Raw genomic sequence first — 13,315 nt, 5'->3', positions numbered from 1 at the left:
TGTGATGGTCTGGGTTTCATGCTGAGAGGAGTGGAGGCGGAGGCTGCCTGGAGGGCAATGCTCTTTACTGGGTACCCAGCGGACTGACAGAGAGAGGAGAGAGAGCCTGAGGACCATTATACCCCAAACACTGACTGACTGCACCACAGACCACTGGGATGTTCACCACTGCAGTGTTCCCACACACACACACACACACACACACACACACACACACACACACACACACACACACACACACACACACACACACACACACACACACACACACACACACACACACACACACACACACACACACACCAGCTTCGCCATGTCCGTGTTACTGCATCACTGGGGGTGAGACAGACCCTGGAATTGCTTACACTTTTGTGAGTACCAATGTGAAGTGTAATCTGCAAACATTATAGACGTGTGTTGCACAGAGTAGACAGCCCGCACAGATTCAATCTGGTTTGCAGTGCAAGAAAAGTTGTGTTTGCTATAAAAAGATGGACAATCTTCAGTTTGTTTTGAGGTTCATCCTAGGTGAGAAAGGTCTACCTGGACCTCAGTGCTGCCTGCCAGTGTGGATTAAACTAACAGTAACACAAAAGGAAACACCAGCGACCAGACAGACAGTGGTGGTGAATTCATCACATAAGCAGGCAGCTCCCTCCCTCTCTGGGTCTAACACTGTCCTCTGTCCTGTCCTCCCCACAGTACTGCTCCACCCGTTACTGCGCTTTGGCCGGCAGCTTTAAAAATCACAGCTCTGCACCCACAAATCCACTTTTACAAGTCTGACTGATGAACAACAAGCCCTTCTGGTATCCTGGCATTTAGCTGTAATGATACAGCTGCTCTAATGCAGAAGACCTGCGCTGGAGAAGAAAAAGAAAAGCAAGCAAACACCTAACAACATTATGACCAACCTCCTCTTCATCCCCATCATCACAGTAATCAGGACTACTGCGGTCTCCTCTAGACAGTTTATGTTTTGTCTGGCTAATGCTGAGTGGACCTGGTGAAGACAGCGCAAAGAGTCCTGGGTATTTGGTGCCGGGCCCAGAAATGGAGATGTTGGTTTGGGAGAGCTGAGAAGCAGGGTGGAGACAGCCATGGAGTTCACAATAAGTGACACAGCATAGCCTTCTTTCATACGAACATGTCTGGAATGGCCAGACTGGGAATATTATATGACTAAGAAGTTACAGGAATAATATGACCAGCAGCATTCATTTTCCCTCAGAAATCCTGTTTGACTCAGTTTGAGTGTTGTCAGAGTGTCGGTAGGAGAAGGGCTATGGTTGTCAGAGTGTGGGAAGGGAGAAGGGCTAGAGTTGTCAGGTTGTGGGTATGTACAGTACGGTCGTTTTGCCAGGGTATGGGTATGTACAGTACGGTCGTTTTGCCAGGGTGTGGGTTTATAAGTGTTCTCTTGAACTCCCCATATCTCTGTAATGAACACACAGTTAACCCCTTGACCCTGATTTTCATGGCAGCTCAATGTGGATGTTATTCATGTCCATAATTGGTGCAGGCAGGCAGGCAGGGTTTGTGCTGCACCTCCCTCCCTTTGTCTGCCCCTGAGACTCCCACATTCAGTCCACAATTATCTGAGGGGGGGAGGCGCTGACCCATTTAGCCAAAGCCGCCCCCTTACCACACATTCCTGTCAAGTGTTTGTACGGCTGGAGGTCATACATTTTGCCAACAGTACACTGCAAAACAGACAGTGGGGGCCCATGCTATGCCGTTTGTGGACCACGTGACAAGGGGGCCTCGTCTTAGGATGAACACGACACAACAATTTCCGGCGCCGACAGAGATGGCTGCCTCACTTCACGTTCCTAGGAAACTATGCATCACCAGCATTTCGCTACACTCGCATTAACATCTGCTAACCATGTGTATGTGGCAAATAAAATTGTATTCGATTTTATTTGAAGCTATAAGGGGACAGGAAGGGAGCAAGGCTGTAACTGACATACATACTCTGTGTGGCCAGTAACTGGATACATTCAATTAAAACTGTGGCCAGATCACATTTTAAAGAGATTTGTCTCTATCCCATACACAAGCAAACTACGCCCAGCAGAGTATCAACGCACAGCATTAACAATATATGCCTGATCTCTCCCTAAATACAGGAGCCTGAGACAATGAAGAAGGCTTATAATTCACTGCACTTACCCTAACCATCCCCCCCTCACACACCCCCTTCCAGCTGTGGGCCCAGATGTTAGTAGACAGTGCAGACACACACACGCGCTGAAGAATATCCTCCAACGCCCATTGTTTTCCTCCCTCTTCCACTCACGTGGTTTTTCCTTTCACTGCTGTGGTGACTCAGAGTGGCCTTAGGAGTGGGACGTGTCTGACTGGGAAGGGCGTTATCGTATCGGTAGGGTGTGACTGGCAGTACCGGTCATGAGGGCGCAGGGCATAACGGTTAACGGTAGGCCTCTGGGTCAGAGAAGGGTGGTTAGTGAGTCAGGAGGAGAGGACTGTTTACCCCAGTGCGGCTAAACTCTGCTCTCGTCTTCTCCTCTGATGGGATTATCTTTTTAAATGATGCACCATAATCTGGAGCACTGATTAAACAGCTTGTTGTGAAGTGTGAGTAGAGTGTAGAACAGGGTCTGGTACAGAGAGAACACTGCAGAAATCAGGTCCCAATCTGAGGACATTACGCTTGGCTGTTCCAGCCATAAAAAGACATGCTATTGCTGCTGTGTTCTACTGCTGGGAACAATCCTAAAGAGGCCATCTGCAGGGACACTATAGAAAAGGCCAGTGGAACTTGTTGCTATGATATGCATTAGTACTACACATTGGATACAGAGAACAATACCACCGAACATTAGCATTCCTGTTGAAAATAAATGCAGATGGCCAAATCCCTGACCGGGACACCTCCGAGACACCCATGAACAGTAGGAGAACACTGGGAGTGAATATTGTTTCAGCCAGGAAAGCACAGCCTTGCATTCACCCATTTGACTCATGTAGAAAATGCTAACAATACTATCTGATGGAAACTGTTACAGGAATATTAAGCCTTGTAGCATAGGGCCAAAGCAAATGACTAGCTAAACAACATCTGATGTTCCAGAACAAATATGACAGGAACAAATACCCCCAAAATGGTGATTATCTCATCTCAAAGTCACAGTAGAGTTACATAAAACAATGAGTGCCTTGATATTACGAGGGGGATGTTTGGTATATTTATACCATGATTCACATTTAGTCAGACTTGAGCCATGGCCAGAGCGGCCCTGTTGAGAAACAAAGAGTAGGCAGGTGTGGACAGCCCAGTGTACAGCCTGGGCCTTGATCTGTGGTTAAAGGGGCTCTTTGTGTTACTGAGCCCTCCCAGAGACAGCAGTGCAGGCCATACTACTGACAGCCCAGATATAACCTGTAGCAGACAGCTTTCAGCAGGAGGACTGGGACTCTTTCATGCTATGTGTTGTAGTGTTTAGGTATATAACAAACTCCCTCGTCCTGATTCTCTGTCTAGCGTTGGTGCCCTGTCTGTGTGCGTGTGTGATTAGCAATTGAGAGTGTTAGATGTGGATGAGAAGGTTAGCTACCTCACTCATTAAATGATGACTGTGCTCTTGTGTTCTCTCCTCATTACTCCCTCATGCTGGAAGGAAGTCAAGCTGCTATAAATAACTTCTGTTATCCATGATGATTACAGACGTGGTTTTCACTCAGAGAATCTGGAATCATGCAGGATAATCAGTAGGACAAAAATGCATGAGGAAGCATGGGACAGGTCACCTCCATAGAAATAGAATTACAGAACACTGACTTGAACGGGGAGGCCCGTTTTAGTCATTCTATGGTCACTTCCTCCTTCCGCTGTAAATACAACGAAGTGGGGAACTAACAGTTCGAGTTGGTAGCTAGCTGGCTCTCCCTTTTCATGAGCACTATTCATTTGTATTCTTTCATTTCAAAAGGGACAATAGGCAATAATAATGACTCAGACAATACTGAGGTATAATAGTTCCAGATTTAGCTAGACAGCTCATTTCTCATTTATAGGCCCATGCAAGCATACGAGGGAAATTCACAAACAGTAGCCTAATAACTTTTTTCAGTGTCAGGTGTCTAACTAGAGCAAGAGAAACCAAACGTGAGGAGACCAGGTGATGAGCAAACAGGAAACACAGGGAGCGAGGGGGAAGTTTCTGATCTCTGCGTTCCTTGATTACATGTCACAGTCCACTATTAGTCATCATCCCTTTATGGAATCAAAAACATGGGTGTGTCACTGCCAACATAGTGCCCCTGTACTGTCAACAGCTGCTTTGGTGTTTGGTCAGGTTTTTGTATCATTATTTGTTATAGCTAGTAGTCTTCATGCTCTCCTTCAGCTGTCCCCATAGGAGAAACACTTTAAAGAACCCTTTTGGGTTCCAGGTAGAACCCTTTCAAAAAGGGCTCCTGCGGGAGAACCCTTTTGGAACCTTTTTTCTAAGAGTGTATAGTTCATATAGGAAGGATAAATCTAAACACAAACATGGTTGACTTTAATGTGAAGTAAAATCCTTATGGAGCATTAGGTCAGTGTGTCTGTGTGGCCATGATTATATGGAACAGGAAGCTACCAATAGCAGGATTAGCCCACAGGAAGTTGAGTTCCCTTCCTGTTTGCAAGGAATAATTTCAGCTTGGAGAGAAAATACCCTGGACGGAGAAAGAGAGCTCCTTGGAAACATAACTAATCATATTGAAAACACTTAAGACAAGGTAAAACAATTCAGCCAAACCCACAGATTTCTCAAATTATAAAACATAAGTGTTACATGAGGCAAAATGCTGTATAAACATTACATATGGTAATTATTCAAAGGCCATAAAGTCAGTGTGATACAATACTTACTCAAACACAGAACATGCACATTTCAGAGAGAGTAGACCAGGTTTCTGGTTCTGATCAAAGAAAATAAGAGTTCCTGAGGATGTCTTGTCTGTCTGCCAGAGGGGAGGCCTATAGCTCAATGGGTGTCATCTTTAGATGAAGACCAGACACACAACACTCCAGGAATAAAAGCCAGTTCTAGAGTCAACATGGACTTGGGACATAGTCCATTACACATAGACAGAGACACAGCTACAGACGCTAGCTATTCCCTATGCAGCAGCATCTGCACTGAATCACCATATAAGCCAGTAGTAGTGTTCTTCACCATAGGCCTACCACACAGAGTTCTAGCCAGCACCTGCCCTGACCGCTCATGGAGGCTGAAGGTATAATTAGGTGATCAAGTCATAGCCTTATTTTAGGGCATTAAATCAGCCATACATTTTTTGTTGACCAAATAAAAAGACTAATTACAGTGTGGATTTGTTTAGTTATATTTTACTAAAATACCACAGCAGGAATGGATGGGTAGATTATCTATGAATGGAGGTATTTAAGGGAAAAGACTGGGGAAACAAAACAACGTTGCACAACACATCAAGTTTGCCCAGCAACCATGCTGTCAGGCATGACTGGTTGGCTCTCAAAAACAATATAGTCAAAATGAATGCAACCTAACCAGAACATCAATGCAAATATTATACTGGTAGGCTAATGATTGATATTGAACACATAATTGTGGTGCATTGAAATGTAATTCTGCATTGCAACGGTTTTGTATTCAATGACAGACGAGCTCACTTCCCTTCCACGGCACAATTGCACTTCCCTGAAGGGAAATCCTCTAGGTCGCAATCAAAAACACACACACACCCCCTTGCACTAGTGCTCCATCCAGATTTTCTGATTTCCAAATAGAAACGTGTAGGCCTAATCTGCCACCTAAATCTGCTGTACAACATGGGTACATTATTTCTACAATACATTATATATACAGTACCAGTCAAAAGTATGGACACACCTACTCATTCAAGGGTACTACTTTATTTGGGCTATTTTCTACATTGTAGAATAATAGTGAAGATATCAAAACTATGTAATAACACATATGGAATCATGTAGTAACCAATAAAGTGTTAAATCAATGTATTTTATATTTTAGATTCTTCAAAGTAGCCACCATTTGCCTTGAAGACAGCTTTGCACACTTGGCATTCTCTCAACTAGCTTCATGAGGTTGTCACCTAGAACACATTCAATTAACAGGTGTGCCTTGTTAAAAGCGAATTTGTGGAATTTCTTTCCTTCTTAATGCATTTGAGCCAATCAGTTGTGTTGTGACAAGGAAGGAGTGGTATACAGAAGATAGCCCTATATGGTATAAGACCAAGTACATATTATGGCAAGAACAGCTCAAATAAGCAAAGAGAAGCGACAGTCCATCATTACTTTAAGACATGAAGGTCAGTCAATAAGGAACATTTCAAGAACTTTGCGCAGTCGCAAAAACCATCAAGCGCTATGATGAAACTGTCTCTCATGAGGACCACCACAGGAAAGGAAGACCCAGTTACCTCTGCTGCAAAGAATAAGTTCATTAGAGTTACCAGCCTCAGAAATTGCAGCCCGAATAAATGCTTCAGAGTTCAAGTAACAGACACATCTCAACATCAACTGTTCAGAGAAGACTGTGAATCAGGCCTTCATGGTCGAATTGCTGCAAAGAAACCACTAACTACTAAAGCACACCAATAATAAGAAGAGACTTACTTGGGCCAAGAAACACAAGCAATGGACATTAGACTGGTAGAAATCTGTCCTTTGGTCTGGAGTCCAAATTTGAGATTTTGTTTCCAACCGCCGTGTCTTTGTGAGAGGCAGAGTAAGTCAACAAATGATCTCTGCATGTGTAGTTCCCACCGTGAAGGATGGAGGTGGTGGTGTGAGGGTGTATTTTGGTGACACTGTCAGTTATTTATTTAGAATTCAAGGCTCACTTAACCAGCATTGCTACCACAGCATGTTGCAGCGATACGCCATCCCATCTGGTTTGCGCTTAGTGTGACTATAATATTGCTTTTCAACAGGACAATGACCCAACACACCTTCAGACTGTGTAAGTGCTATTTGACCAAGAAGGAAAGTGATGGAGTACTGCATCAGATGACCTGGCCTCCACAATCACCTGACCTTAACCCAATCGCATAGTCACTTCACCCCTACCTACATGTATAAATTACCTCAACTAACCTGCACCCCCACATACGGACTCGGTACCGGTACCCCTTGTATATAGCCTCGTTATTGTTATTTTATTGTGTTACTCTTTATAATTTCTTACTTTAGTTCATTTGGTAAATATTTTCTTAACTCTTCTTGAACTGAACTGTTGGTTAAGGGCTTGTAAGTAAGCATTTCACAGTAAAATCTACACTTGTTGTATTTGGCGCATGTGGCAAATAAAGCTCGATTTGATTTGAGATGGTTTGGGATTAGTTGGACCGCAGAGTGAAGGAAAAGCAGCCAACAAGTGCTCAGCATGTGGGAACTCCTTAAAGACTGTTGGAAAAGCATTCCAGGTGAAGCTAGTTGAGAGAATGCCAACAGTGTGCAAAGCTGTCAAAGGCAAAGGGTGGCTACATTGAAGAATCGAAAATATATTTTGATTTGTTTAACACTTTTTTGGTTACTACATGATTCCATATGTGTTATTTCATAGTTTTGATGTCTTCACTATTATTCTACAATGCAGAAAATAGTACAAATAAAGAAAAACCCTGTAATGAGTAAGTGTGTCCAAACTTGCTAGCAACTTTTGACTTGTACTGTATATATTTCCTTCTTATACTAAGGCCAAATGATCACACTAGATGTCGTTTTACCTTGACAATCTTTGTCAACTCCCTGGGCACTGCTCTACACAGGTGCTGTTATAAACACTCTGTCTCACAGACACAAACACCCACCCCAATACACACTAAAAACAAGGCCTTTAATTCATTTTATATACACTAATCCTTTAACGGTGGGAATGATTCAGAGGAGCAGCGTACAGTGCTCCTAATACACCAGTGCAGCTAACAGTTTTCAGTGCTCTCTTTTTGATGTGAGTGGGTCAACCCATGTGTGAAGAAAAACACCTGGAAGAGCTGTGTGTGGAACAGTGGACATCAATACCCACAGATGTCCACAAACAGGACCAGTGACAACCATCGTATTACTGGACATTTTCATATTGACAGCTGTCTTACAAGGCAATGCCACTGACTGGACTTCCTGCTGGAAGGCTGCAGCTCATTGCTCAACACAGCAAAGTATTTATCCTACAAAACTGAATAGAAGGACTACAGTGGATAACACAAGCTGGAGAATTACAGGAGGAAGGCCAATGTACAGAGAAAATCCATGGAAAAAATGAGTAGCTAAGAGCAACGGAGTTGACTTCTATATTGGGCACCCTGAAGACCCAAAATAGAGATATGACTAAAGGCGTCCACATGCTTCCCAGACAAAACAGTTGGGAAGAGTTTGTGGATATATAATGACGACGTGACGTTTGTTTGTTATGGACTTCGGTAAGGGTTTTTTCGGTTCTTCGGGCACAAAAAAAAAAAGGTTTCTTGAGGCACGCCGAAGTCTGTAGCCGAAGTCCACACCCCTCCGTCAGCGATTGGTCAATAGTAGGGTTTCTTCAGTAAAGTCTTTGTTGAGAGACGACTCGTTTTCATGCACATTTTTTCATTTAGAAATACCGCACCAAACATCATAGTTATAAAACTGCGCGACCAAACTCTTGAGTCATCTTCGATTAATTCTGAATATTTTAAGGAAGTGTATACTGGCTACGGCATCTGAAAATGGACAACCAGTACACTTTTTTTCAAGTGAAAGTTTTTAAGAGAGAATGTGAGCACACTCATTGGGTTCGCCTAACCGACTTAGGCTAGCCGCCAGCCAAACTGATGCATGCTTTTAGCCACGTAGACTTTTATAAAGGATTTACATAGCTGGTGAGGTATAGAGAGAACGAATATAGAGTGAAAACAACCCACATTACTGCGTACACATGTGGTAACTCAGGAGGAGGAGGGTTGCCTGGTGCCTTGGGTTGTGTGCAGCCCTCTGGATGGCTGGCGTTCTGTAATGGGCTGTACATCACTGCTCCACTCAGGAGATGTGACAGATTCCACAAACAACAGGCTGCTATCAGCCAACCACAGACAGGCTCCAGAGCAGAGAGAGCTGTACCGACGGGATGACATGACACCACAGGCTTTCCTATGACATAACCCTCCCTAAGCTCCTCCTCATAATATTTGGGATGTGTGTACTGCGTAAGGTAAACCCCCCCTCATTTCACAAGCCTGATGAATACTGGAGATACTAGAGAACGCTTCCCTTTACATTGGTTTGGATCATCTATGCTCTTATGTACTCAACAGCAATGGAGCCTAAATTATTACTTTCATCTCACTAGTCAAATTAAAATGGAGGTGCCAACTCAACCGCTCAGACAATATTAGCCTGCTGCACTAAAAGGAAATGTTTAAAAAAAACTGTAGTAGAAAAAAGAATGCTTAATCCGGTTAAGCGCTTTTTTTTCACAATCACTCTATTAATAGCCTGTGTGCCTGCTCTGTAGTAGGAGAGAAAGAGGGAGAGAGGCCCTGCAGACCCATCACACTGGCTTTAGAATATTAGAGTATAGCGAAGGCAAGCGTCGGCCAATCAGACGTGGGCAACACCCACAGCAGCGGCATGTACCAGCAGCCAGCTTTTCCTCGTGATGTTACCGTGGGTAAGTGTAACCATGGCAACCGTATCTGTCCTCTAGCTGGATCCCAGAGGAAGGAGGGCCCGAATGCAGCTGCATCCTCTGCCCTGTGACACACACACAGAGAATCACATGGTCTGGCTGAGAGGAATCCACACATTACCAAACCCACTTTCACGCAATCGCAGCGCTCTGGAGTCACACCGTTTCTCATATTAACATGTACGTACAACACTATATATGCAAACACATGCGCAAGGTAAACACAGAAAACATGCCTTTCGAGTGTGGCAGTAAGGACAGTAGCTGAACGCACCTCTACCCAGTAATGAAAGAAGTCCCAGCAGACCGACTCCCACTAAGCTGTGATGAGAGGGGACAGCCAGCAGGCTGATGATACAGTGCTGCCTCGCTGCTGAATGTGCTGACACACTAAAACATGCTGGAGTCAATTAATTTCAACCAGCACTGACTCGTTCAGCTCATACCCTGAGAACTCACCGTGTCACACTCATCATCAAGCTCTCATTGGGGATTTCTGCTTTGCAAACATGACGGACACACTAATATCTGACGGTAGTCAGAATAAAATACAAAACCTATAATCCATGGCATCCAGGATTAAAAAGTAAATCTACCATGTTCCTCTCTCTCGCTCTCAAAGGTCCATGCTCTCTCACAAAGGCAGGATAGATAAGCTGGAAAAGACTAGTCGGAACAGACACAAACCCCACGTGAATAGCTACTGTATGAGGCTCCATGGTGACCTTCACTTGCAGCTCATAGTGTGATGTCAGTCCCAGGAGCTGGGAGCATGGCCTGTGGGACACAACACTGTTTGTGGATGGCGCATGCTGGCTGTGTACTGCGGTCTTTAATGTTAAGGAGGATTTACTAACAGAAGCCTTCCCTCAGGCTCTGTAGGCTCTGAGCCTTCGGTTGTTTACTGATCCTCCTCTACTCTCACATCTGGGCTGGTGAGTGGCAGCTCTGGGTGACCTGCCTGGTCTCTAGCAGCAGGAAATGGGAACGGTTTTCTTTCAAATACCAGGCCAGCTGAAGAATTATAAACATATTATATTTCTGCTCCTACATCAGGCGACTGCAGCACAGAGAAAATCCTGACTGGCTTAACCCCAGTAACTTCCAGAGGATGACAGTCTGATGACCGCCCTGTCCTCTACCCTCTAACCCGTCAGAGAACTTCAACGACAGTAGAGCTTATTGTATATTATAAACTTGGTGGTTTGAGCCCTGAATGTTGATTGTCTGAAAGCCGTGGTATACCACAGGTATGATAAAACATGTATTTGTACTGCTCTAATTACATTGCTAAGGTCAATATACCATGGCTAAGGGCTGTATCCAGGCACTCAGTGTTGCATCGTGGATAAGAACAGCTCTTATCCGTGGTATATTGACCATATACCACACCCCCCCGAGCCTTATTTCTTAATTATAGCACTGAGATCAACTTCTCACTGCTCTAAGGAGTGAAGAATGGTTATTTTTGAAAGCTGTAACTATAATGGTATTACACATGTATAATGTCAAGTGTTGCTGCATCAAAGGTCACTGCTCTGCCTGCCATGTCCACTGATCCCTCCCTCCCCATCCATCCATCACGTCGGTCCTGTGAAATGGGACCATATTTCTCTACAATTTCTCTCTACAATTTTTGTGAAACATGGGAAAGTTATGCTGCTTTGAAAGTTGATACACTTATGAGACATTGGGGCGGCAGGGTAACCTAGTGGTTAGAGTGTTGGACTAGTAACCGGAAGGTTGCAAGTTCAAACCCCCGAGCTGACAAGTTACAAATCTGTCGTTCTGCCCCTGAACAGGCAGTTAACCCACTGTTCCTAGGCCGTCATTGAAAATAAGAATGTGTTCCTAACTGACTTGCCTAGTTAAATAAAAGGTTAAAAAATATATATATATATTTTAAAAAGACATGACATTGAGATGTTGCTAAGATTTCCACTCTTGCTAGAAAGCTCCTTTGTTTACGCCCATTCAGCATCGTTCACATCCTAAGAATTCACATGCTAATGATCACATCAGCATGACATTGTCCTCTAGAAAGTCTTCTCTACTTAAATCTTCTCCCAACTGAGATCCGGTAGATAGATAGTTAAATTCAGTGCAGCAATGTTTTTGAGAGCTGTAGCAACACTTTTGCAGTTGTCCATAGCTATATCTTCCCATAACATCTGCGGTAGCAAATACAGTGCATTTGGAAAATATTCAGACACCTTGACATTTTCCACATTTAGTTACGTTACAGCCTTATTCTAAAATGGATGACATTTTTTCTTCTCAATCTTCACATAATAACTCATAGTGACAAAGCTAAAACAAGTTATACATTTTTGGAAGTTCATTACAAACAAAAAAAAACTGTATTCAGACCCTTTACTCAGTACTTTGTCGAAGCACCTTTGGCAGCAATTACAGCCTCAAGTCTTCTTGGGTATGACACTACAAGCTCGGCACAACTATTTGGAGAGTTTCTCCCATTCTTCTCTGCAGATCCTCTCAAGCTGTCAGGTTGGATGTGGAGGGTCGCTGCACAGCTATTTTAAGAGATGTTCGATTGGGTTCAAGTCCGGGCTCTGGCGGGCCACTCAAGGACATTCAGAGACTTGTCCCAAAGCCACTCCTGCGTAGTCTTGGCTGTGTGCTTAGGGTTGTTGTCCTGTTGGCAGATTAAGTCTGATGTCCTGAGCAGGTTTTCATCAAGGATCTCTCTGTACTTTGCACTGTTCTTCTTTCCATTGATCCTGCCTAGTCTCCCAGTCCCTGCCGCTGAAGAACATTCCCACAGCATGATGTTAACACCACCATGCTTCACCGTAGGGATGGTTCCAGGTTTCCTCCAGACGTGACGCTTAGCATTCAGGCCAAAGAGTTCAACCTTGGTTTAAATTGACCAGAGAGTCTGGTTTCTTATGGTCTGAGTGTCTTTAGGCAAACTCCAAGCGAGCTGTCATGTGCCTTTTACTGAGGAGTGGCTGGCTTCTGTCTGGCCACTACCATGAAGGCCTGATTGTTGGAGTGCTGCAGAAATGGCTGTCCTTTAGTAGGGTTCTCCCATCTCCACAGAGGAACTCTAGAGCGCTGTCAGAGTGACCATTGGGTTCTTGATATCCTCCCTGACCCTTATCCCCTGATTGCTCAGCTCTAGGAAGAGTCTTGGTGGTTCCAAACTTCTTCCGTTTAAAATGATGGAGGGCCAATGTTTCTTGGGGAGCTTCAATGCGGCAGAAATGTTTTGGTATCCTTCCACAGATCTGTACCTCGACATAATCCTGTCTCTGAGCTCTACGGACAATTCCTTTGACCTCATGGCTTGGTTTTTGCTCCGACATGCACTGTCAACTGTGCATATTGACAGGTGTGTGCCTTTCCAAATCATGTCCAATCAATTGAATTTAACACAGGTCCTTCTGTAGCTCAGTTGGTAGAGCATGGCACTTGTAACGCCAGGGTAGTGGGTTCGATTCCTGGGACCACCCATACGTAGAATGTATGCACACATGACTGTAAGTCACTTTGGATAAAAGCGTCTGCTAAATGGCATATATATTCATATATATATTCATATATATACAGGTGGGCTCCAATCAAGTAGTAGAAACATCAAGGATGATCAATGGAAACAGGATGCACCTGAG

At 44.1% G+C, this 13,315-nt stretch overlaps 1 protein-coding gene across 15 annotated transcripts in view; it reads right to left on the bottom strand.

The window, feature by feature from the left end:
* Window positions 1-13,315, bottom strand: part of tjp1a (tight junction protein 1a) — a 161,409-nt gene that overhangs the window by 44,404 nt on the left and 103,690 nt on the right. The gene's annotated exons all lie outside the window — the stretch shown is intronic.

Source organism: Oncorhynchus keta, chromosome 14, assembly GCF_023373465.1.
Source record: "Oncorhynchus keta strain PuntledgeMale-10-30-2019 chromosome 14, Oket_V2, whole genome shotgun sequence".
Taxonomy (NCBI): Eukaryota; Metazoa; Chordata; class Actinopteri; order Salmoniformes; family Salmonidae; genus Oncorhynchus; species Oncorhynchus keta.
The sequence above is the reverse complement of the archived record's forward strand: the minus strand, read 5'-3'. Positions and strand labels throughout refer to the sequence as shown.